The sequence below is a fragment of the Acomys minous genome (assembly GCF_964271855.1).
Source record: "Acomys minous genome assembly, chromosome: 8".
NCBI lineage: Eukaryota > Metazoa > Chordata > Mammalia > Rodentia > Muridae > Acomys > Acomys minous.
In genome coordinates, this window is record NC_140489.1 from 76023730 (window position 1) to 76049464 (window position 25735).

Sequence of the window (25735 nt, forward strand, 5' to 3'; positions counted from 1 at the left end):
GTTTGCTAGGAACAGACTTGTGAGAGGACACGTGGTGTTTGTCTGCTAAGAAGAGAAACTGCCTCTTGTGGGGCCATGGTCTTTGCCAAGTGATAAACATCCTAGGATGGACTCTGAGATGCTTGGCTTTTCGGTCCTGGCATTTTTGCTGTCAGTTGACTGTTCATCACTCCACTGCAATGCTCTCCCAGAGAAGAACACTCCAGAAAACATCACAAGGTTCTGGGTTCCAGCTGCTGCTGTTGCAGCCAGCTTTGCTGAATTGTTGATTTTCTGTTTGATGGGTCTACTGAAATCCTGACTATGAAGCCTTGAATAGCTGCAAGGACTTGAGTCTATAAAGGTCCTACTTCTCCTGTTCCCATTAACCTATTTTCTTTCCTACCTAGAGTAGGTGGGTGGGAAGGAAAGTATAAGCATTAAAGAACCCCAAATAGAGTAGGGTTGAAAAAGTTCAAAGCCTACAATTTCCTCTGAGAGAGATTCAAAGATCCTATCTGGGGTCCTCCTTGTTACTTAGCTTCTTTGGGTCTGTGGATTAGAGCATGGCTCTCCTGTAAGTTATGGTTAATATACACTTATAAGTGAGTACATACCATATATGTCTTTCAGGGTCTATTTCCACTCAGTTGCCTACAAGTTTCATGATTTCTTTGTTTTTATTACCTCAGTAGTAGTCCATTATGTAAATGTACCACATTTTTTTAATCAATTATTTGGTTGAGCAACAGTTCGGTTGTTTCCAATTTCTGGCTATTAAAAATAAAGATGTTATGAACATGGTCTAGCAAGTGTCCTTGTTGTATGGTAAAGAATCTTTTGGGTATATGCCCAAGAGTGGAATAGCTGGATCATGGGGCAGAACAATTCCTAGTTTTCTGAGAAAGCACCAGATTGATTTCCAAATTGTGGTAATATTTGTATTCCCACCAGCAATGGAAGAGTGTTACCCATTCTCCACATCCTCACCAGCATGTGCTGTCACTTGAGTTTTTATCTTAGCCATTCTAACAAGTGTAAGATGGAATCTCAGAGTTGCTTTAATTTGTATTTGCTCTATACCCCATTTTTAATTGGATTATTTGGCTTGTTGGTGTTTAAATTCTTGAGTTCTTTGTATATTTTGGATACTAGCCCTTTGTTGGATGTAGGGTGGGTGAAGAGCTTTTTCCAATCTTTAGGCTGCCAATTTGATTATCACCCTGCATAAAACTCATGTCCAAGTGGATCAAAGACATCAACATAAAACCAGAAACATTATATCTATTAGAAAAGAAAATGGGAATCAGCTTGAACTCATTGGCACAAAAGACAATTTCCTCCACAGAACACCAACAACGCAGCTCTAAGGTCAACAATTAGTAAATGGGATCTCATGAAACTGAAAAGCTTCTGTAAGATGATTAGTCTGCATTAATTGTACAAGATAATAGATTTGAATGAGGCATTTTCATATGTATATGTAAAGTGCTTTAATTACGTTCATAACCCCATTATCCTCTCTTGTTATCCTTATCCAATTTCTTTTGGACCCATATTCTTGCTAAATAGTCCTCTTCTGCTTTATTGTCTGTTTTTGTTCATCTAGATTCTACATATAAGAGAAAGCATATGATATATAATTTCGTGGGTCTGGTTTTTTTCATTTAACATGACATTAAATTTCTCATAAATGACATAATTCTATTCTTTGGCAGAATAATGTCATATTGTGTGTATATTCACTACCATATATGTACATTTACTCAGTTATGAACACATAGAATATTTCTATAGTGTAGCTATCCTATATAGTACTTCAAAAATCATATACTACCTTCAGCTTCCTGAATGTGTAACTGGTCATACATATGCACATATATTAGTAATTTATAAAATAAGGCACATGTATCATTTTGTAAAGGTATATTAACTTAGTTTTATAAATAGGATTATTGTATTTTTCTTAAGTTGTACAACATATTGTACACTCTTAAAAAGAGTCCAGAGACCTTCTAGGTCTGTATGATCTGGCTCAAATGCAGACACAGCCTTATTACACACCACAAACCCAAGTAATGAGGATAAAGTTAGCATCCATGTGTAAAAGTGATGCATAATCGGGGGGGCAGACAAAGGAGAAAACCAGAGTAATATTTGACAGTATAATTCAGATATAGGATATGTCCAACTCTTAGAAGAACAGAGAGGAAAGAGATATAACTTAAAGGAGAGAGCAGCATAGAGGGATAGAGAGAGGAGGCAGTTTTACCAGAAGAGTTTTATAGAGACAGGCTGAAGGAGAACAAGCTAAATACAGGTGAAGACAGAATGAACCAGAGAAGAAGAAGGAGACAGAAAATGAAAACAGACTACCAAAATTATTTGAGGCCAAGGAGAGCAATTCAGTCAGAAGCTGAGAGAAGCTAGTCTGAAATATTCAGCTTGGAGAGGAGTTTGAATTAGAATAGCTGAGGTGAAACAGCCAACCAGAGTTCAGAGGAGCTAGAAAGGGTGAGCTTATTCAACAGTAAGTTTCAGAGGCTGAAGACATTCTAGGCCTACATTAGATTGTATGAAGTCTAGAAACTTCCAGGACTAGGCTTAGGTTATGAGTTGGAGGCAGTAAACATACAAGACAGCAATTACATTGGCAAATAAAACTTACATTTACTTAGATTATTTTATAGTTTTTATCATTATATATTAATTTTGCATAATGTATTTTATTATTAATTTTTATAGATTAATTCAGTGTGTTTTAATTATATGTGACATTTATACACTTTCTTGTCTCTCTCAGATTTTGTTGCCCTTGAACAATATTCTTCTGGGAAACCAATACTTTCAGCAAATAATCCAGCAAGTACAAAAATATACATCCTGGTTAGCATTTTACATAGCCTAGCAATGAACATGTATGTAGTGAATATCATTTGATATGAATTACCCCCTTCTCCATAACTTATAAACCAGCTTCCTGAATGTGTAACTGGTCATATATATGCACATATATTGCTAATTATAAAAGAAGGCATATGTATTATTTTGTAAAGGTATATTAACTTTTATTTTTATAAATAACATTATTGTATTTTTCTTAAGTTGTACATAATATTGCACACTCTTAAAATAGTCCATTGTCATAATTATATACTAAGATTATTTTTTCCAATCTGCCTTTTCTTTTTCTTTTTTTTTTTCAAAGACTTCATTGTGTCTTTATTTTCAGTGCCCTGTTCCAGGATCCCAATTTTGTGGTTGCCTCTTCTACATATTGTTTATGGTGGAAATATAGGAGTGGAAAAAAAGCAGGATTAAAGTCAAGACATCAAAAAAACCCTAAAGCTAAAATATTAGTAGCTCAAAAAAATATTAGTAGCTCAAAATTAGAAGTGTAAGTCTCCCAAATATTTTGCAATAGCTACACAAAGAAAGCAACACCATAATTTCAAAAGGAATCATGGGTAACCTTCTTTACCTTCATTAAGACCTTAAGTGTGGCCTTAAAACTCTTCACAGTTCACTAAAAGCTACCTAAGAATTCATTTTGTTGTATCCTATGTCACTTAGATGTCTTTTTAAAAACTTTTTAGTTGATTTTTGTACCTCAGTCCCACTTGTCTCCATGTTCCCTCATATCTTCCTTTTGCTCTTGATAACTCTCTCTCTCTCTCTCTCTCTCTCTCTCTCTCTCTCTCTCTCTCTCTCTCTCTCTCTCTCTCTCACACACACACACACACACACACACACACACACACACACACACACACACAAAGAAAAGCATAGAAAACCCATCTCATTGTGGAAGCTTCAGTATGTCATGGTGTGTCCCACGGTATATCCCTCTGTCCACACATCTTCACTTGCAAATGCTCATTGCAATGAGTCATTGGTCTGGTCTGAGATCTCTGGCTTCTGTGATGCCATCAATATACAGTTATCCTGTTGCTACCCTGTGTCATGGAGATCCTTACCTTTCAATCATCAAGACAGTGGGCCAATTCTTGTGTATTAGGAGTCACTGATAGGTTTTGAATAGGACACAGGGTAACATTTGAGTTTTTAGGAAGAATTGTCTTGTAGTAGCCTGAAGTATAGTTTAAAAATGGCTTTGAAAAGACTACCTAAGAAAGTTTGCTGTAATAATCCAGATGTGATGCTATAAGAAAATAGACTAGAATATGAGCTGTGGGGATATAGAGGTGAATATAAATGCCAGAGAGAGTCTAAAGAGAGAAATCACGGACCGGGGTAAATATTTCATGTGAGAAATGGTGAGATACTAAACTACTTTAGGCTGCACAGAGCTTCACAAACTTGCACTCCTGTTGGGAATAGCTGATGCATAAAAAATAAAGTAAAACTCGTGACAATGAGATAAAAGTTTGAAAAACAGTAATAGTGAAATAAAGTATTTTATCTTGTGCTACAACATTATAATTAGAATGATTACAAAAATTCAAAATTCCAAAACTTTAAGTCCATAGAGTATAAATACTGCTCTTCAAATAGAAATGTAAAAAGTTTGTCATAGTAGATAAAAGAAAGATTGGTTTGTTTCCTCTGTTTCATCTCTGAAAAAGAGAGTATAAATTGACGTTTAGTAAGATTTTTGTACTTTTCTGAAATTGGTTTCTATCAGGAAACAATGAGGCTATGACCAATTTGAGTTAGACACTCTTCTCCAGATAGAAAATGTATTTAGCTGATGAAGGTTCCTTCCTATTATTGCCAGGAAATTCACACTCAGGAGGACTGGCTGGTCTCTAATACCAAGAAGGGGGCTGAAGGGAGAACTGAGAAAAGATCATTGGAGATGAAGCTCAGGGTCAGTACTGTACAGGATGAAACGCTCTCTGTGTCAGTTTGACTTGGAAAGTTTGCAATAAGCATTAGGCTTGTTCTCTCTCTCTCTCTCTCTCTCTCTCTCTCTCTCTCTCTCTCTCTCTCTCTTTCTCTCTCTTTCTCTCTCTCTCTCTCTCTCTCTCTCTCTCTCTCTCTCTCTCTCTCTCTTTCCTCTGTGTTTCTCACTTTCGTTCTGGCCTTTTTTTCTCTCTTTCTTGTTCACTTTCTTGTTCTCTTATTTTCTCACTTTCTGTCACTTACCTTTATATAGCTTCCATTCTGTTTTTTGACTCCAAAAGCACAGAAAGCAGATTGAAAAATCTTTTGATTTTTGTCTATGTGAGGAAAAGGCAGTATATTTTCCATATTGCTCTCAATATAAGTGGTACTTAGGGAAGCATGTTAGTCACTTGCTATTCCCAAGAGAAAGAAAGAAATTACAAAAACTCCTCCCTGATCCAATGAAAAGCTTGATTAATTCTTCCCTCTTTAGGTGTAGTTATGGAAACTATGACTAAGTCAATCACTAAAATCTGACAGAACTGAGGTTTATTTAGTATGTTCCTAAGAACTTAAAAAGGAGTTTGATCCCATACTTTCCTTTATATTTCCCAGATTTGCATGAATTTTTATTATAAACAAAAAAATCCACTACTTACACTATTTCTAGCAAAACCAGGTTTGAGTTACCCTACTTGGCTATCAGCTATTCAGCTGAAAAGATACTATATGCATCATTGTCATGTGTGAAAAGTAAGCTTCCATGCCAGCAAGAAATAAATAGGATGGAGAAAGTGATCAGATACATATAGGATTTCAAGGGAAAGAAAACTCATCTGAAGCTAAGTAGGCACTAGAACTTGCTGAAGGTGTTGAGGAATGGTTTTTAACTATTCAAGGATTGGTAAACAAGAACATTTTCATAATAAGTTGAGGTCAGTTTGATTTTCTTTTTTTAATTTTTTGTTAATTTTTTACATATACATTGATATTATTACACATATATACAGTAAACTACCTACATCAAGAAGATCCATGAAATAATCAGGAATTATATAAATGTTACATTTTTAGTACTACTTGTATTTGGCAGCCTTGAAGAAAACATCTTTCCTATCTAGGTGAGTCTAAAATTCTGAATGAAAATCAATATTTATCATATCTCATCAATATCAACTTAAAACATCTATCTAGACCTAAAAACATCTTAACTCCTAAACAACAAAGTTTAATTTAAAAACTAAATTATCCGGTCTTCAACCCCATTACAGACTTGAGAAGGAATAAAATTGATTACCTGAATATACAGGGAGTGAAGGTTAGGCGCTCCCTCAATTTTCCTTTTTAATCTTACTAATATTATGTATATATGTTCCCCTGTCCCCTCCCCACTTGGAATTCACAACATGCATATGGAGGTCAAAGGACAGCCTTCCCAAGTGATTTCCCTCCCTGTGTAGTGGTTTGAATAGGAATAGCTCCCATAGACCAGTGCATTCGAATGCTTGTTTCATAAAGAACCCTTGTCTGAACATTGGTAGCAGAGTAAAGAAATGTTCACTGGGAAAGGGACATTAATTAATAGTATTAAAGTAGATCAAAGTATAATTATCTCTTGTATGAGCTATTATACGTTCATTCTAAGGTTTATTATTAAATTTAAATAAAACCGAAACACATCCCTCATGAAACGATCCATCAGAGAAAATACAAAGATCAAGAAAATATGTCTACAGATATGAAGAACCGGGGGGAATGGATAAAAACAGGACTACGAAGAGACAAAGCCCAAGAGTCATTTTCAAAACTTCCTATTGAAAAGGAGTGAACAATTGCCAGACCATGGGTACAGAAGAAGCCATTTCTCTTCATGAGAATGATTTATGCTGAATTGTTTGGTTTAGGAAATTCAAGACTTATTTAGAAGTTAACGATAAATGAAAAAGGTTGGTATTCTTTTGGAATAGCTAAGGTAAAGAAACCACTACGAACATTAGGATAAACTGGGCAATGGTAGCACATGCCTTTAATCCAAGTACTTGGGAGTCAGAGGCAGGTGGATTGCTGTGAGTTCCCAGCCAGTCTGGTTTACAGAGAGAGTCCAGGATAGCCAAGGCTACACAGAAAAACTCTATCTCGAAAAACCAAAAAAGAAAAGAAAAAAAAAAGAATATTAGGATATAATAAATGATAGCTGATTTTAAGATGTGAAGTTTGAAGTCTTCCACCTTAATTACTATGTGACTAAAACATGCGGGAATTTTTCTCCACGAGAATGATTTACTACATCATAAATCCAGAAAAATTTAGTCTCAGTTTTAAATATTGCATTGAGAAAACATCACTTAAATATAAACGGCAGGTTATTTGTAGTAGTTGGTGGATTATTTTTGAAGCAGAGCTGGAGTTTTTAAGAACAGTTTAACTTTAGATTGTAAGCACTGAAGTTAGTAGAAAGAAAGCCACTTAGGGGAAGAATTAGACATACCCAGGTATACCTATGGACTCTCCAAGGGACAGTGGCCAGGACAAAGTTGATTTGTCACAAAATTATCCAAAGTAAAAGGATAGATTTTATAGTAATAGAAAAAATATATTAAAGAGACACTGAGGCAAATGATTGATTTAATAGTGTGCCTCATGGCTTTGGGTAGCAGTTAGGTAAGTAGTAGTCCAATCGAATTTATCTTCTCTCCATCATATAGATCCAGGAATAAACTGTAAATGAGCTCCCCGGAAGCCTGCAATTCAGGCAAAATGTTGAGCTTATATTCTGAAACTTCAGCATTTCCCAAAGCAAGTTGACCTAATGATCTATATTTGGTTGTGATTTTTATTCCCAGATGTTGAAAACAGCTTCTTTGCTGGCAACAATTCCTTGTGGATGCATTTTCCCTAAGCTTTAAATAGCATGCTTGAGGGAATTTGTATTACCCAAGACATAAAAAGATTAATAAGGTTTTGAAAATGACCAGCCCCATTCATTCCTTTAATGGCTATTGATCCAAATTGTCCAAACTGTTGTTTATTGTCACATTCCTAAGAGATTTTAATTTTGTGCCCATAGGGTTTCAGACAAAACACAGTCCTGAGGTTACATATCTTGGTTTTTGGCTCATCACAAGTAACCTTGCATAAGTCTATGTGTGAGATCCTGGAGAGCCTTTGTGCCTGATGACCTGTACAGAATTTTCTGTTTTCTATGATTTTTTTAAAAAGACATCTGAGTTTTATCTGTGTCTTTCTGGCTTTCATTGACAAAATTTTTATTCACCATGAGATAATTGAGTTCTAGTTGAGGACCCTAATATGTTCTCTAACTCAAAATGGGTACCAAGAGGTGGCTTGTCATAATTTTCCTTTTGTTGTACTAAAAAAAAATAACAGGGTACTATGAGCATATACAGGGGGAGGAGGTCCCCCTCCGTCACAGTCATAGGGGAGGGGAGTAAGGGGAAAATGGGAGGGAGGGAGGAATGGGAGGATACAAGGGATGGGATAACAATTGAGATGTAATATGAATAAACTAATAAAATATATTTTTAAAAAGAAAAAAATACCAACCAAGTCTCCATAAGATCAGTTCCCATTTCTGTTTTATGATCGTTCATCAAATCATTAAACATTCTCTGGGTTTTGTCAACAGCCTGGTAAACATCCAGCAAAAAAATCAAAATAAGACCATTTATTTAACATTCCTCTTCTCCAACTGCTGATTAGGATAAATAGTTTAGATAAAAGTTCTATCTGATCCAACAATCACAAAAAGAAATCATTTAGTAATTGTTGTAGTTTAAAATCCATTACAAATATTTTAAACAGCAACAAGAAAGAATGCACATTTTGACACTTTTTAAGGCTCCACTTCATCTTGCTAAGGCAGTGTCCAAGGTCCATAATCAGGGGAAAAGACTGTTGAAATCAGAGATGACTAGTAGGCAGCACCTTCCAGAACACACTATCGGCTGAAACCGCAAACACTGAGCTTCATTTTAATTGCGGGACAAACCTGGTGCCTACAGGGCTACTTCAAAGAAGGGCTTTACAGAGCTATTCTTATCTCTAAAAAGTACAATAATTGTTTCAAATCATTACAAAAACAATCTAAGTGGGTAGAATCTTATATTTAATAGTAGAATGCATATTTTATATATTCATGAAGAATGCTAAGAAAATATCTATTGTAATATTAAGTAATGGTATATAATCAAATTCACTACTGAAAATGTAAATCACTATCAAATGTTATGGCCTATTGTTTAAATTTCAACAGGATAATTGTTGTTCTGTAATCATGATCAACATTTTATGATAAATTTAAGTCTATAAAAGTGTAAGATGCCCTCACCCATTAACTCCTGTCAGCTTTTCTCCTCTTTTGTTCAGTTCACCATACAACCTGTAGAGGACATATTGAGTGTATACATACCTTCATGTCTTTCCTTAGAAAATGATATTTTTCCTTCTCCAAGGCTGAAAATGAGATCATTTTTTTCTTCAACAGTTACTTCAAATGGTACCATGAAATGTTATTTTCCTCTCATCCACCCAACTGGCAGAAAGTTCCTCAGCAATGAACCAAATAACCTGAGAAAGAAACTGACAAGGTTTATTATAAAATTTGAACCATCAATAAAAACTTAGAATTTTTTAAAAAGTATTCTTTGCTTCTATGAGTTTGTTAGTTTTCTAATTCTTCAGCAGAGATTAGTGATGACAAAATTGGCTAAATCATTTGACAATGTGTAATACAGTTGTCTCAAAGATTGACATTTTATTATAGAATTGTTAACTTATGTAGTCTTCTTTCTTTTTTATTCTTTTTTTCTTTTTTTATATATACATTTATATTATTACACATCAGGAATTATAGGACTGTACATTCATAGTATTTTGGCTATTTGTATTTGACAGCCTTGAAGAAAACATCTTATCTTGGTACATCTAAAATTCTGAACATAAATCAATATTTATTGTATCTCATCATTATCAACTTAAAACGTCTATGTAGACCTAAAAACATCTTAACCCATAAACAACTAAGATTAATTGTATAACTAAATTATCTGGTCTTCAGCCCCATCAGAAACTTGAGAAAGAATAAAATCAATTACCTGAGGTTAGCAAGTGCAGGTTAGCAGCTTCCCAAATGACAAGGTGACAGAGACAGTTAGCTACCAGAGAAGTCACCCAAAACTCTCTATAACATTGGAGCATCATCATCTGTCTTCTAGCTCAATATATTTGACAGACATATTTGTAAAGCAGGAAGTATTGAGGACTTGTTTACACTGTTTTGGCAGAGTTTGGCTGTCAACTCTGCCTGCTTCCAAGCTTGCCCCTTTTAAGGCAGAAAATCTGTCTATGGTAGAAATGAGGACATTTTGCTCAGTGGCTTGTTTGCCACATTCGAATACATCTCTGTAAGGAGGTTCTTTGATGCTCCTCATCCTCTTTGATGTAGGCTGGGTGTTGCCAGGAGTTAACATGTCACATTGTAAATGAATCATTAAAATAATAAAAACATCTTTAAATGCCATATTTTGTAGGTTTTTGAGGTTTTTGAAGACCTTACCTAACTACTTTACTTTATCTATCTATAGACTCATATCTACCTGTTAAATGTAGGATATATATTCTTGTGATGAAAAAAGACTAGTAATTGATATGGCCAGGATTTGATCAACTTACAATGAACTTATATTGTTTAATTATCCTAAGCAGCCTGCAATAGCAGTTTCAAAGTATTGGAAGTAAACCTTATATTATAGTTGAGTTTCATGGGTACAATACTTCATATTAGAGTAGGCATATAGTTATAGATATAGATAGATACAAAATTATATAATGTATCAAAGTATTTTCTAACATTTGAATTCTATACCAATGTATCAAAAGTAAACTTATTTTGCATCCATATACAACATTCTATACTCTGGTTTCTCTTCTGAACATACAAATCTTTTTTTTTTTAGTCTCTTTTTTTGTAGTGTTCTGTGATGTCAAGACTCAAGAGTGAGTGCCTTCCATAATGCAGCAGTAGTGGGAAACAGCCTAATGAGTTCATGTTCAAAGACCTTAAAAATTATGTCTAAGTTTCATCTTACTTCTACTATTCTCTGCTTTTATGGTTTCTTAGTGGGGGCATTTGTTTGCTTTCCTGTTTTATACAATTTTTTTCTCTTGTCAACAACTTCTAATATGTCTTTTTCTGTTTCTTTTCAGTAATGGGAAACTTTGCATCCTTTTAAATAAATGCTGTAGTGACTTTTTGTTACTAAATACTTTTACAGAAAATACCTACTTAATATTTCTTAATTAAGATAACCACACATAAATTTATGCATTATATTAATACCAATAAGTTAAGATTGCCATGGCCAAAACTCGTTGGGCTAAGTTCTTATGACCAGTGTTGGGTAATTTCAGTACCATAGCTATAATACATATTCTAGACAGAGTCTAATGAAGTCTTCATATCATCCCTAGTTATATAAGCAGTCATTAAAATCTGCCCATCTAAAAGATCCCAGGATGAGACAGACTTAGCACAGAATTTTACCAGAATTTCAAAGAATAGTTAATGCCAATAATCCTCAAATTATTCCACAAAACAGAATCAGAGAGGAACTTTGGCTAATTCATTTAAAGAGTCCACGGTTACCCTGATATCCAAACAACATAAAGACTCAACAAAGAAACAAAATTACAAACCAATTCCCCTTATGAACATCAGTGCAAAAATACTCAACAAAAATATTTGCAAACTGAATCCAAGAGCACATCAATAAGATCATCCATCAATATCAAGTAGGCTTTATTATAGAAATGCAAGGATGGTTCAACATAGGAAAATCAGTAAATTTAATCTACCACATAAATAAATTGGTGGGGAAAAAACAACATGATCACTTCATTAAATTTAAAAAAAAAAGCCTTTGACAAAATGCAACAACCATTCATGGTAAAAGATCTAGAAAGATTAAGGATAAAAGGGACATACCTAAATATAGTAAAGAAAATTTACAGCACGCCTATAGCCAACTTCAAATAAATTGAAAGATACTCAAAATAATTCCACTAAAATAAGGAACAAGACAAGGCTGTCCACTTTCTCCTCATAGTATTTAATATAGTACTTGAAGATTTAGCTAGAATAAGACAGCTGAAGGTAGTCAAGAAGATATACATTAGAAGGTAAGAAGTCAATGTATCAATATTTGCAGATGATATGATAGTACATATATATATCAAGGGAACTCCTAAGGTTGATAAACATTTTCAGCAAACCAGCTGGATACAAGATTAACTCAAAACAAAACAAACAGATAAACAAAGCCTTCCTATGTACAAATGGCAAACAGTCTACAGAAGAAATCAGGGAAACAACGCCCTTTATTATAGCCTCAAATGATATGAAATATTTGGGGTAACTCTAATCAAGCAAGTAAATGACTTGTGTGATAAAAACTTCAGGTCTTTGAAAAAAGAAATTAAGAAGATATCAGGAGATGAAAATATCTCCAAAGGCTCATGGATTAGTAGGAGTAACAGTAAAAACAGCCATGTTACCAAAATCAATCTACAGATTCAATGCATTCCCCATCAACCTTCCAAGATAATTCTTTACACACATTAAAAAGATAGTTCTCAACCTCATATGGAGAAAAGGAACCCAGGATAGGTAAAACAATTCTGAATAATAAAAGAATTGCTTAAGGTATTACCATCCTTGATTTCAGATTGTACTACAGAAGTATAGTGATAAAAACCACATGGCATTGGCATATGAACAGACATGTTGATCAGTGAAATCAAACTGAAGACCCAGATTTAAATTTACACACATATGGACACCTGCTTTTTGGTAAGGAAGTCAAAAATACACTGTGGAAAAAAGAAAGTATCTTCAACAATTGAGGCTAGTCAAACTGGATGTCTGCATGTAGAAAAACGTAAATAAATCTATTTATCAACCTGCCCAAAATTCAAGTCCAAGTCAATCAAAGACCTTAATGTAAAATCAGACACACTGAAGTTTATGAAAGAGAAACTGGAGAACAACCTTTCTCTTTGGTTGTGTTTAAAATCTCATTGTTCTTAAAAATGCTGCATTAAATCAACAGCTATACATTTTCAGCGCATCCTATTTGGTACTTCCCATGCTAATCCTCACCATGATCTCCAGGCCTTGGGAATTTCCCCCTTTCTTCTGTGTATTCCTTCTCCTCCTGTTGTCCCACAGTTAATAGCTGGAATTCTTATCCTGTAAATAGTGAAGTGTGTTTCATATTTCACTCACTCTCCTTTTATTATTTTCTACAAAGTCTATAATCTATCTATAATTTTTCAAATATATATGAATTCAAAAGAATTACTCATTAAATCTTTTGTATTGTCATTACAAAAAAAAAGAAAGTGGGGGAACAGCCTTAAACACATTGACACAGGAAACAACTTTATGTACAGATACTAATAGCATAGACACTAAGATTAACAATTAATAAGTAGGACCTCATGAAGCTGAAAAGATTCTGTAAGGCAAAAAATACTGTCAGTTGGATAAAGAGGCAGCCTACATAATTGGTAAAGATTTTTACCATCCCCACATCTGATAGAAGTATAATATCCAAAATGCATAAAGAACTCAATAAATTAGATATTGATAAAAAAAACAAATAATGCAGTTAAAAATAGGGTAAGAATATAAACAGAATTCTCAACAGAGGAATAGAAAATGGCTAAAAAATGGTTAAAGAAACACTCAACATCCTTAAACATTAGGGAAATGCAAATCAAAACTACTTTCAGATTCCATCTTACACTGTTTGTCAAATGGCTAAGATTAATAATTCAATTTACAGTTCATAGTGGCAAGGACATAGAGGAAGGGGAGCACTCCTCCATTGCTGGTGAGAATGCAAATTTGTACAGCTACTATGAAAATAACTATGATGGTTCCTCAGAAATTGGAAATCAATATACCTCAAAACCCAGCTATACCTCGTTTGGGCATGTAGCCAAAGGATGTTCCATCCTACCACAAGGACACTTGCTGAGCTATGTTCATAGCAGTTTTTTTTCATAATAGCCAAAAACTGGAAACAACTTAAATGCCCCAAATTGAAGACTGGATAAAGAAAGTGTAGTACATTTACACAATGGAGTATTACTCAATTAAAAAATGGCACCATAAAATCATCAGGTACGTGGATTCAACTAGAAAAATTATCCCAAGTGTGGTGAGTCAGATCCAGAAATATAAATATGGTATGTATTCATTTATAAGTGGATATTTGCTTCTAAGTAAATGATAATCAAACTGCAATCCATAGACCAAGAGATATGAGGTAAAGAGGAGGAAAGTGGGTCTATAGATCTCCCTGGTAACAGAAAATAGAGTTTTATGGGAAGACTGGGCATGAGTGGGGACAAGAAGTGTAAGGAATCAGGTAAGGGGCAGTGGAGGGAGAGAGTGTAAGGGGGGACATCTGGAGTTGGGGAAGTTTAGGGGTGGTGTGGAAACCTAATTCAGTGGAAACTTCCTGAAATCTGTAAGAGTGCCCTTATGAGAACTCCTAATAATGGGGGATACAGAGTCTGAATTGGCCATCTTTTGTAGCCAGGCAAGTCTTCCATCCGTGGGACTGTGTTATATCCAATTGAGTTGCTGGCTGAGGAGGTCATGTGGGGATCTTTAAACAACCCAGGTTCACGCTATGACAGAATGTCATCCTTTGAAACCTGACAGGGAGCCCCCATTGTGGGGGACAACTTCCACTCATCTCATTGAATGTAGAGAAATTGAGCAGAGGCAAATTTACATCCTTCATCTGTACATCCTAGCCTATTTAGCATAGAAGATACTCTGCAGGTCATGGAAAGAGAAGCCCTGACATCAACCCAGCCACAAACTCTTCAGCTACAATCTTTCCTACTTGCAAGATGTGCTGGGGCAATAGTTGCACAGAACAAGTGAGAATGGGCAACCAAAGCTTGGTTTAACTTGAGGCCCGCCCACAAAGTGGATCTAATGCCCTACACTGCTTGGATGGCCAGAAACTGTTGACTTAATAGTCCAGAAAACTAGGTTAGAACCAGACATGATAGGCAAAAATATCAATTAAATGATTCCTCATAATATTCTGCTATATTCATAAATATAGCAGTTGTCCAGTTGTCATCAGCAAGGCTTCCTCTTGCAGCAGATGAGAGTGGATGCAGAAACCCACAGCCAGAATTTATGCTGAGAGTCTAAATTGGAGGTCTCTATTGGGTCTCTCCCCTTAGAGATCAGGGAACACTCAAGAAGAGGGAGAGGAAAGGAGACAGAGGGAATTAAGGACACCAGGAGAAGAAGACTCACTGTATCAACTAAGCTGGCCTCACATGGGCTCACAAGAGAGAAATGTCAAGGATGGGGCCTGGATGAGTCCACGCTGGATCATCTCTGTACATCTCTAGGTTGGTGTTCTTGTGAGACTCCTAATAGTGGGAAGAGGAGTAGGTCTCTTTTGCCTACTGCTGAAACTCTTTTCCTCCTATTGGGTTACCTTGTCCAGCCTTATATGATGTACTTTTGCTTGTCTTGTTGTATTTTGTTTTGTCATGTTTGGCTTTCTTGGAGACCTACTGTTTTCTGAAGAGGAAAGATAAGGGGAGTCATTCTTGGGGAGCTGGGAGGTATAAAGGAGAGCTAGGAGGAGTGGAGGAAGAAGAAGCTGTGATTGGGATGTAAGAGAGAAGATTCTATTTTAAATTTTTAAAAGTACACACACACACACACACACACACACACACACACACACACACACACTAGAATACTAGCCAAAAAGAAAAAAATATTTTAACATTGGCTGACAGTATTTCTTATTATTCCATTGCTCATTTCTCTAAGGAAATCAGAAATCACTATTATTAGTTATAAAAATTCCATTTGACTATATTTCTGTATAAATTGTTGCTACAGTTTGAACATATGTATTCTTTTCAAGTTTCATGTGGAAATTTTATTACCAATACAATAGCATTAAGAAGTGGAGCCCATCGTAGGTGAGAAGTTATGAGGGGTTCTTACAAGCAAATGTGATTAAGTCCTTCTAAAAGAAGGATCATAGCAACCAGGCTCTTTTTGTCCCTCTGTTTTCAACCATGTCCTTCAGAGGACACAGAAAGACGTCATCTTGGTACAGAGGGCAAATCTTATCAGACAGCTAATTTGATGACACTGTATCTTAAACCTTCCAGACCCCAGAACTGTGAGGGAAATAAATGTAAACATCGTGTGTGTGTGTGTGTGTGTGTGTGTGTGTGTGTGTGTGTGTGTGTGTTTGTGACAGAGAGAGAGGGGGGTTGCTTTTTCAATTTTATGTCCCCAAACAACCATCAGAAAAATGTATTTGGAAGCCATAGAGTCTTCAGTTTTTATCTGTGATATTATATTGAGAGTTGACAGACAGAAATCCAGCAACACACATGCAAAGTGTGCCCTGCCCTGGTGGTTATTTTCTCTTCTGCAAAGCATTTAGCATGGCTCACTTCACAGTTGACTAGGCTGTAGTGATATTGACATGTTCTTCAGTCATTGACAAATGAAAGTGGGCTCTAGGCCCTATGCATAGGCAACTTTGGTGTGTTCTTTTTTCTGTACACACGTTCAAGCTAGCAGCCAGTAGGCATGGCTGCTGCTGTGTCTCTGTCAGATTTCCTCATCACCATTCCGATACAAACAGACGATATGAGTATGTCAGCAAAATGTTACCATTGGCTGAAGAAAGATATCCAGGGAAGTTAAAATGAAGTCATTTAACTTCAAAAATTATCTTCTAAACTAAGGATCTACTTGTCTTCACGAACATAATAAAAATCATAGAAAGATTATTGCAATGCTTTTAGGAAAGACTTTCATAGTAGGCAAAGAATAAAGCAAGCCTTAAACAAATGTGTCCAAATGACCAAGGTGATGGAGCAGGAGAGGAGCTTTCCTAACAAAGCATCCCGCAGCACATTCGAACAAAAACTTTAATTGAACAAATCACAATTATACAAAATCTCATTCAATAGAATGTTTCCGATGTTATAATAGGCACTGAAAACAAGTTTTAGGCAGTTTTACATTTGTGGTCACATTTGACATCTACCCTTCACACATGGATCAGAAGATATACAAGTCATTTGTACTTCAGATTTATTAGATACTCTTGAAATAATTAGTTGAGCTGGCTCCATTTTAAAAGAGCTTCATCAACTTTTCATTTTGGTGATGCTATATATTTGATTGTCAGATTTATTAATCCATCTATTTACATCAATAATTATTTGCTGCACTCATCACCTCCTGTCCAACACTTTAAGCAATTTCTCTGATTATGCTTTTTAATCAATTGTATGGAATCAAATCCTACTCACTCAAAGCAAGAAACTTACAGTCATCCTTGACACTTCCTGCTCACTCACCTGTCACAAGCAATCCATTCTGAATATTCTTCATTCCTTTCTTAAATGTCACAGATACTGTTGTATAAAAAGTCAACAGCAGTATTCTATTTCTTTCTATTTAAATACCCATGCATAATACTGAACAGCAGAGACTTTGAGGACTATGCCATCACCACATCATCTTGTGACAGGATGTGTTGTTCAGAAAATGATAAATATTAACATTATCAGTCCTTTGTGGGAGATTAGTTATGGGAAGACAGCAGGTACAACAAGTTGGAATTAATTCAGGGATATATATTTTCAACTTGCACCCGTGGTGAGCAACTGTTTCTTTATTTGGATATGGGAGAGGCATCGGATATCGCTTTTCCAACTAAATGTATCATTTACCTCATAACTCCTATATTAAGAATGAAAAGCAAATGTAAGCTTTGCTGAAGTAGTCTTGCCAGGATGGGAAATCAAAGGAGAGACAGAACTGTGGGTTTCTGAACTGCCAACACTTCTACTCCATTATAAGTCATGAAAGTTTGTGAGAGTTCCAGATTAATTGAGTAATAATCTGGTAATAATTGAGTAACAATTGATTGCCACATATTGAATAATAAGGTGAATGTTGTATTGTCTATGCTTAAGAATGGGTGGCTACACTCTAAGCTATTACTTTCTATAGAAGGTACAACCTAGGCCTATCCCAGGTAATGAGCCATAGTGAGCCTACTATGGCTCTAGAGTTCTTCTGTGTAGTTTGTTCCTTATCAGCTAGTTTCCTGGGCCAATGCTGTTGTGGTACCAACCCATTATCAATTCAAAATTCTCATGAGATGCTTCACATTTTGTACAAGCTCTACTCTTCATTTAATAATCACATCATTGTGTGTGTGTGTGTGTGTGTGTGTGTGTGTGTGTGTGTGTGTGTGTGTTAGACATTTTAGTATGCTGCTTTGGGAGTTCAAAACTACAGTCTGTAGAGAGTGGTTCCCAGTGTCCTCTAGCCAGACAGTCTATCACAAGCACATGCTGGTGTGCCAGGGATCCTTGGCAATATGCGAAGCCAGGCACGGCTCCTGCATGGTCACTGGTCTCCTGTGTTTGCAAGCTTAAGCTGACAGGCTGGGCCCTCTCCTAAAGGCATCTAGCTGTACACACTTCACACTTAAAACAACGGCAAGGTAGACACCTTGATTAAAAAGTCTGCCCTCATGGTAACAATTCTCTGGTTACAAACTGATCTTTTGACTTCTGCAATGTTTTGGCATGTGTATATAACAGAGCACTCCTACGTCTGTGTGAAGGCAAAGGTTTCCAGTACAGCCCAGCAGATCCTGAAGGTTCATGGCTGAGAAGCTGGAGCAAGCTGAAGAGGATACGGCTCAGGTGACCATCATGCTCTCTAGAGGTCAAATTATTTTCTTGAATATTATCTGTTCTTGTCATTTAGAGCTATTTTTAAGAATAAAATATTTTATTAGTTCTTTGAAAAATAAAAAAATGAAAACAAATTATTAGACCTTGAGTCTCTGAAACAAACAAATAAGTAAATAAATAAATTGTGTTCTGATAAGTCTCAAATCTACTGTTCTATTTAGCCATTTTTACTAGGAAAGTGTTAGGTAGCATTCCGCATAAGGCCTGTGTATCTGATATTAGCCTCTTAATCTCTCTCTCTCATAAATAGACTTGGTCTGGTTACAAGATTAGCTACTCATTAAAATGTTAACTAAGTTGTTTTGTAGGAGTTAAAATGCCTGTGGGATAAAATAAAAACATTACAGTACATAATCCAAAATTAACTACAGCACGATTTTGAAATGTTTTGTTTTCAATTCCAGATCACAAATCTCCATATATTTGATGTTTTTGTTGTTGAATTTTTTCCACAAACCCATCCTTCATAATTCCTGTTTGCATTCCTCACATGAAGTAATTGGTATGGAATGCTGGAAACAGCACAGGCTGATTTTATTCACTGTTTAATCTCAGGGCAAGAATTGTGTTCTGTTGAGCTATCTTAAAATCATATTACTTACATAACACATTTTCCTGTACTATTCAGGTTTGTGGTTGCTTAAATGATATTGACTATTTTTCATTTGCTAAGTGGAAATTTTTCACACCTCTTTGACTTAAATAGCACCATATGAACTGAATGCTAACACGGCTTTTGTGTAGCACTCAAACAGCTTTTACTGAATAAATTAACAGAGGCAACAAGACAAACAACCTAGAAATTGGTTTCAGTTTAAGGCTGGATGGAATCTTAGAAAAATTATCTAAGTTGCTCATTAAAAATTTAAGCTTAATGAGTGATGTTTTAAATTAAGATGATAAAAAATAATGTCAGGAGAAAATTGTTTTTGAGTTACCATCAATGTCTTCTTTCTAGGAAGACAAGATAATTCTCCTTCATGGAGGCTGCATGTCACTTCAGGGTGAGGTGAGCAGAGTTCTGTGGTCCAGGCAGTGCCCAACGTTCTCCTGTCAGGATTCTATCCATAATTTAGCCCATGCTTATACTCGTATCATATGAATAATGACATCCATGAATGGTGCTCCAGGAGATTGCACATGTAATAATTAATCTAGATTACTTTTCTAGTAGATACCAAAATAATACAGCTTATTGTGTTTGCTTAAAATTTTAAAAATATCTTAACTCATACATTGCGATTTGCTGAAATCTTTTTGATTAACTGAGTTTCTCTATGTAGCCCAGGTCGGCCTCAAGCTGGAGATTGTTGTGCCTTGGTCTCCCAGTGCAGAGATGCTAAGCATGTGTCACCATGTCAGGCCTTGGTCTCTCTACCACCTACTCCTCTAGGTTCAGGAGAATTGAGATCTCATGATGGATTTCTACCTTCTCTGGTAGAGCAATTAAATTCTATCAAAACTGATAGGAAGCTAGAGTCCCCATTTTATTTGAGATGTGGAGAATGAACAGGAAAGATGAGGAAAAGCAATGTTTACTGAAGAGAGAATCAAAAATTCTGTTTACTGAGGTTTTCCAAGAATATTTGGAATGTCTCAGGTATTTCGCATGAACTCTTTTTATATTTAGTGATCCCCTTTGAGACCTTTGTTATACAAACTTGATTTTTGAAAATTCGGTGCTACGTGATACAGATGAGTTTCTAGTCAGGTGGAAATGCAATTCCTGCTGTCTTAAACGAAAAAAAAAAAAACAGCAAAAACTCTCTCACTTTCTGTAATATATTTCTATTAACTTTTTAAAAAAACTACTTGAAATACTTATATGTGGTGCATAGGTTATGTTGTGCCTATGCTGTAGCAATATTCAAGATGTTGGGAGCTTAATACATTATGCACATGTTAGTTAACATATTAAATGATCATGCTAGCCTATGCATAGCCATATTGAGAGATAGAGAAGTGGTGATGGAATATTGAAACAAAGAGCCTGGGCATCAATGAGGGAATGACTAGCTGTGGAACTGAAGGTATTTCTGTGGCTTTGGGACTGAAGGTATTTCTGCGGCTCTTAGCCCCAGTTCTATTTCAGAGCCTGCTGACAATTGTAGAGACGGCTCCCTGGCTCCCTGGTTGAGACTTTTGGAAGTGGGTGGTGTGAACATGAATGACTATATGAATGTTATTTTTCTTCCTGGCTGGATAGATGTTTCTCCTCTTTTTGCCAAGGCCATGTCGTGTGTATGAAAGATGAACTCCCTGTTCCTGGGACTGTGACAGACACCAGGAAGCAGTAGAAACACATGTGAGCCAACACTTGGAAAACCAGACCAACACTTGGAAGAGAGCCCCAGGATTTGGAATTAATCCTGTGTATAAAAATCATCCTTCTGGGGTTTTATATCAAGTCATTTGAATATCCTGAACTTGAGGTTTGGAGATACACCTTGTAAAATGCAAGTCACATAGCCTTGAATGCTCATTTGGGTCAGGTCTTGTGATGTTGTCATAATGGCCAATAATAAAGTCACACAGGATGTGCTGTTTGCTTTCTTAATGCAAAGGGAAATGCCACAGCCTTCCTTTGAGACTATTCCTAAATCTTACCTTAGTGTAATGGAATGTGCCTTTGCAAAGGCTGGACAGAAATGAGTATATGCATGGAATATATAAGCAAAAGAGGAATTAGGTAAACATTGACTGTCCAATATTAGGCATATCGAAGATACTCAATAAATAATAAATAATAGTGTCTTCCTCTCTACAAAAAGTGTTAGTGTGCCTGTCCTTTAGAAATAATTATAAGATGGAGGTGGACTCCATGTGCTTGACCATCAAAACACAAGTGAGCTCTTCAATGTTAGCTGATTATTCTGACTACACTGGTTTCCCCCAGCACTAAAGGACAGACCAAGATCTCCTGTTTTTAATTGACCCTTCTAGAACTGCTCTGTCCTGTGGCATCTACAGCAAAGCTTAAGAATGTGGGGACCTGGAGTTAAAAATTTAAGCTATCACTGTATTATCTAAAAAATAAATTTGAAAATTTCATGCTCAGAAGAATACAGAACAAGTAGAAACTTAGAAAAATGGTTCAAAATATTTTCTCATAAAAATAATATTTACTTGAGTTGAAATGTCTAACATGATTTAAGCATTACATAAACTATGTATGTAACAAGCCATCATGTGATACCTTGTTAATAGACAAAATGTTATGCTCTTACTTATTTCTTAAACAGAAAATGTAATTTTAATGAAGGAATTAAGAAAACTTGACTAAAGAGTGGCCTAGTTAAACCTAATGGATTCATTTATGTGAATTGTAAGTATATTAATGTAGGGTATTGTTATGTCACCACTATCCTCATGTGTGAGGTTTTTATGAACTCAAAGCAATGGATATATAATTTTCTGGAAGTATAAATGTTATATGCAAACAGAATTTTTTGCAATAAAATGAACCTGTGCTCCAGTGTCTTCATAGTCTCCTTTCAACTATTCATGAATTAACATGTAGACCATTTTTAGTTCTTAGTAAATGTGAATATGTAATATCTACTAAGAATTAGCTGTTAGAAACACTGTTAGATATGTGAAATGATGCTTGGAAAGGAAAAGAAGGAATTTTTATTTTAATTTATTCACCTTACATCCTGATTGTTATCCCTTACTCTTAATCTTCTCATCACCCCATCCTCCCTCACTCTTCTGCCATATTCCCATCGTCCCCTAGAACTCTTAGGACTCGGGGAGGGGGAGGGTGGTCTCCATCAGCCTAGTCATCAGGGAAATGCAAATCAAATCAAAAAGAGTCTGAGATTCTACCTTATACTGATCAGAATGACTAAGATAAAAATCAAGTGACAGCAAATACTCGCGATAAAGTGGAGAAAGGGGAACCCTCTTTCATTGCAGGTGGGAGTGAAGACTTGTACAATCCCTTTGAAAATCAATTTGGCATTCTGTCAGAAAATTGGGAAACCTTACCTCAGGATCCAGCTTTCCCACTCCTCAGCATATACCCAACACAAAAGTTGCTGTACCGTACAACAAGGTCATTGCTCAAATATGTTCATAACATCTTTATTCGTAATAGCCTGAATGTGGAAACAACCTAGAAAGAAGGAATTTTGAGAGAGAAGAAAACTCATTTGTTCAACACCTACTCAAGCTGTGCAAAGGACTCATATTTATTATAGGGTCTATGCCTCTTTACACACACACACACACACACACACACACACACACCAATACTCAGGCACAAAACCAACTATGTAACAAATGTTTTAATACATCATCTTCATAGGAACAATAACAGAGTAGTTGATTTGCTAATCTCCCTAACTTGAACCCAAAAGGGTCAGATGAAATTGAAGAGACACTAAAGGAAAGATAATAAATCAAGTCCCAAAAAGACCACCTAAGGGTATTCTGTTTTATTTCAGCCTGATCTTGCTTGTGTGATTTAGCAAACACAAGTTTTGCTGCCTAAAATTTGGTCACCAGCTGCAAACACAAAATTTCCTACTTCATATTTGTCTCTATTTCTATTGAAAGTGTTTTTTATTGTCTGTTCGCTAGTTTGCTTGCTTGCTTTTGTAGAGGATAAAAAGTCAGTGTGGTAACAAAGGAAAAAAGCACATATTAAAAGATAGCACATACATTAGGAAGTGAAAGTAGGTCCTAATGAATGTAGTTGATGAACGTAAATGATGACGTGTGAATCACCTTGGGAAAGCTCCTGCCCAGATGACCTCCTACATGTCTAGAAGAAGTGTCTGCTGTCTCTTTCTTACCATAATATTCATTTCATTCTCTAATGTAATACTGAATCACAAAATTATAGTCATTATGCTTGTCTATAGCTAAAATTACATATTAATTCTTTCTAAACTTAAATAATCATGTAAGTTTCTAAGAAGAATAGTATTAATAGGCACATTATAAGTTTAATGCTTCTCTAGCTAGCCTGAAGTTCTGAATTTCTAACAAGCTCCGAGACTGTTGAACCACCTTGTTGAGTAAGAATACACTAGCTTCACTTGAAATAATTTAGTGCCATCTAATAGATTTGATTTCTGTGAACCTGCAGACCTTCTCTGCTTTAAAATTCAAAAATTGGAGCCAGAGAGATGGCTCCATGGCTAAGAGAACTGACTGGCCTTTCATGGTTCAATTCATAACATCTACATGGAAGCTTAGAATTGTTTCTCACTCTATTCCCAGGGCATCCATGCTATTGAGCACTAGGCACTAGGCATACATATGGGGCATAGACACAATGCACCCAAACACATATACACACCAATAATGAATTAATTAAAATTCTAAAATATCTTCACTACACTTAGCAGAAAAGAAAAAACTCTAGTAGATCTTGTTTTTAAATTCTAAGATCTACTCAGAAGATTTTGGTGACATTGTCCTGTTGCAGGCCTCCCAGATCCATATGCTTCACCCTGGAATGACCAAAGGCAAATTTCTGTAGAATGGAGGTGAAGGGGATTAATGCTTTCTATCCTTGCTTATCCATCAACTATTTTCCTGACATAGTCCAGCTGGCTCTGAAATTATACAGAACAGGGGCCACTGGCTGTAGGACTCTGAGATTTCATATTTGTTATTCTTTTATTAGAGAGCCATAATAAATATGTAAACATTAGCAGCATTCTTGTTAAATATGAAAAGAATTTGTTAGCAGCCTGGGCTCTGTCGGTAAGCTGATGGAAAAAATGGACTTTGCTCAGGTATTTGCATAACCATCAGACCTCTCTGTTGTATGGTCAGTACCAATTCCATCAAATCAATTGGTCTGCAAAGGCAGCTGTAAGACTACTATAGGTGACAGAAATTCTTCGCCTAATTGAGAATGTAGGTATCAAATCATTGTCACAGAGATGCATTCTAGTAACACTGTGATTGTAAGATATTTAAATACAGCTCTTGTTCCTCCTAATTGAGCATAAGAAGGGAGGACAAAAATACAAAAGAAAAAAAAAAAACTACAAAAGATGCTCCAAACAGTAGGAATGAGACCTGGCCTTCCCCAAGAAATCTTTGTAAGGAAGGCAACATGCCTGTGTCCTGAGCCCAGTACCCTGAGTACAATCAGGACCAGCTGCTAGCCAAATTCTTGTTCACTCCACCCTTGGAAGCTGTCCAGGGCCAGGCTTCAAAGTACATGGAAGTGAAAGTTCATGTCAGCTTTATCAACAAACATGAGTGTGGCCAAGTAATGCTGAATTACTCTTATGTAAACAAGGTTTATCTGTTATTTCCCTTTGAAAATAACTATTGTGTTATTTGAATAAGCCAATAAAATATTGTTTTTATTAGGGGTTCCTATTTTTTTTTAATTCAACTTCTTCTTTGAGAGCCTGCTTTTGAAAAGCCCTAAGATTTGAAAACAACTAGTGCCCGTGGTTCTCAACTTTCCTAATGCTGCGACCTTTTAATATTGTTCCTCCTATTGTGCTGACCCCAACCATAAAAATATGTTTTGTTGCTACTTCATAACTGTAATTTTGCTACTATTATGAATCATTATGTGAATGCCTATTTTTTTTTTATTGTCTTAGGTGACTCAAAAGTGTGGCAACTCACAGGATGAGAACTGCTGATCCAGTGTTCTGTCTGTGAAAGAGTGCAGAGAAGCCTTGAGGGCTATCCTTCAGTTTCCACAGCTACACAAGTATCTGAAACACACCTCCTAGAACATAGGAAGGATTGAGAAAAAAACCTTCACCTCATTTAACATGGGTAAGGTTGTCTCCTCAGTCAATTGGAATTAAGTTGCCATGTTCTTAGTCATGGATGACAGCATCATGATACTTGGAGCCCCCCTGAAAAAGAAGAATGCCATTGACATAGAGAACTCTGTACATTTGCGGGAAATTCAAGATGTGAATGCCCATTAGCTTCTACCTACATGTAGTGCAGCTCATAGTGTTTGACTTGGGGTACACAGGTTCAAAGTTATGTGTTTCCAAGTTCCTTAGGGTCTACAGGCCTGTTTTCCAAAGTGTCTTTCATGGAG

At 35.9% G+C, this 25735-nt stretch overlaps 1 long non-coding RNA gene across 3 annotated transcripts; it reads left to right on the plus strand.

Moving 5' to 3' along the window:
* The first annotated feature begins 217 nt into the window (after positions 1-217).
* On the plus strand, positions 218-25490 carry LOC311602733. Of its 3 annotated transcripts, XR_014780824.1 has the most exons (6): positions 306-390; positions 15118-15291; positions 18541-18667; positions 20926-21128; positions 21939-22021; positions 25278-25490. It is a non-coding gene; the product is annotated as an uncharacterized lncRNA (long non-coding RNA). The 3 variants fall into 3 exon arrangements; XR_014780822.1 differs by having other exon boundaries at positions 218-343; positions 20926-22021; XR_014780823.1 differs by having other exon boundaries at positions 20926-22021.
* Positions 25491-25735: the final 245 nt, after the last annotated feature.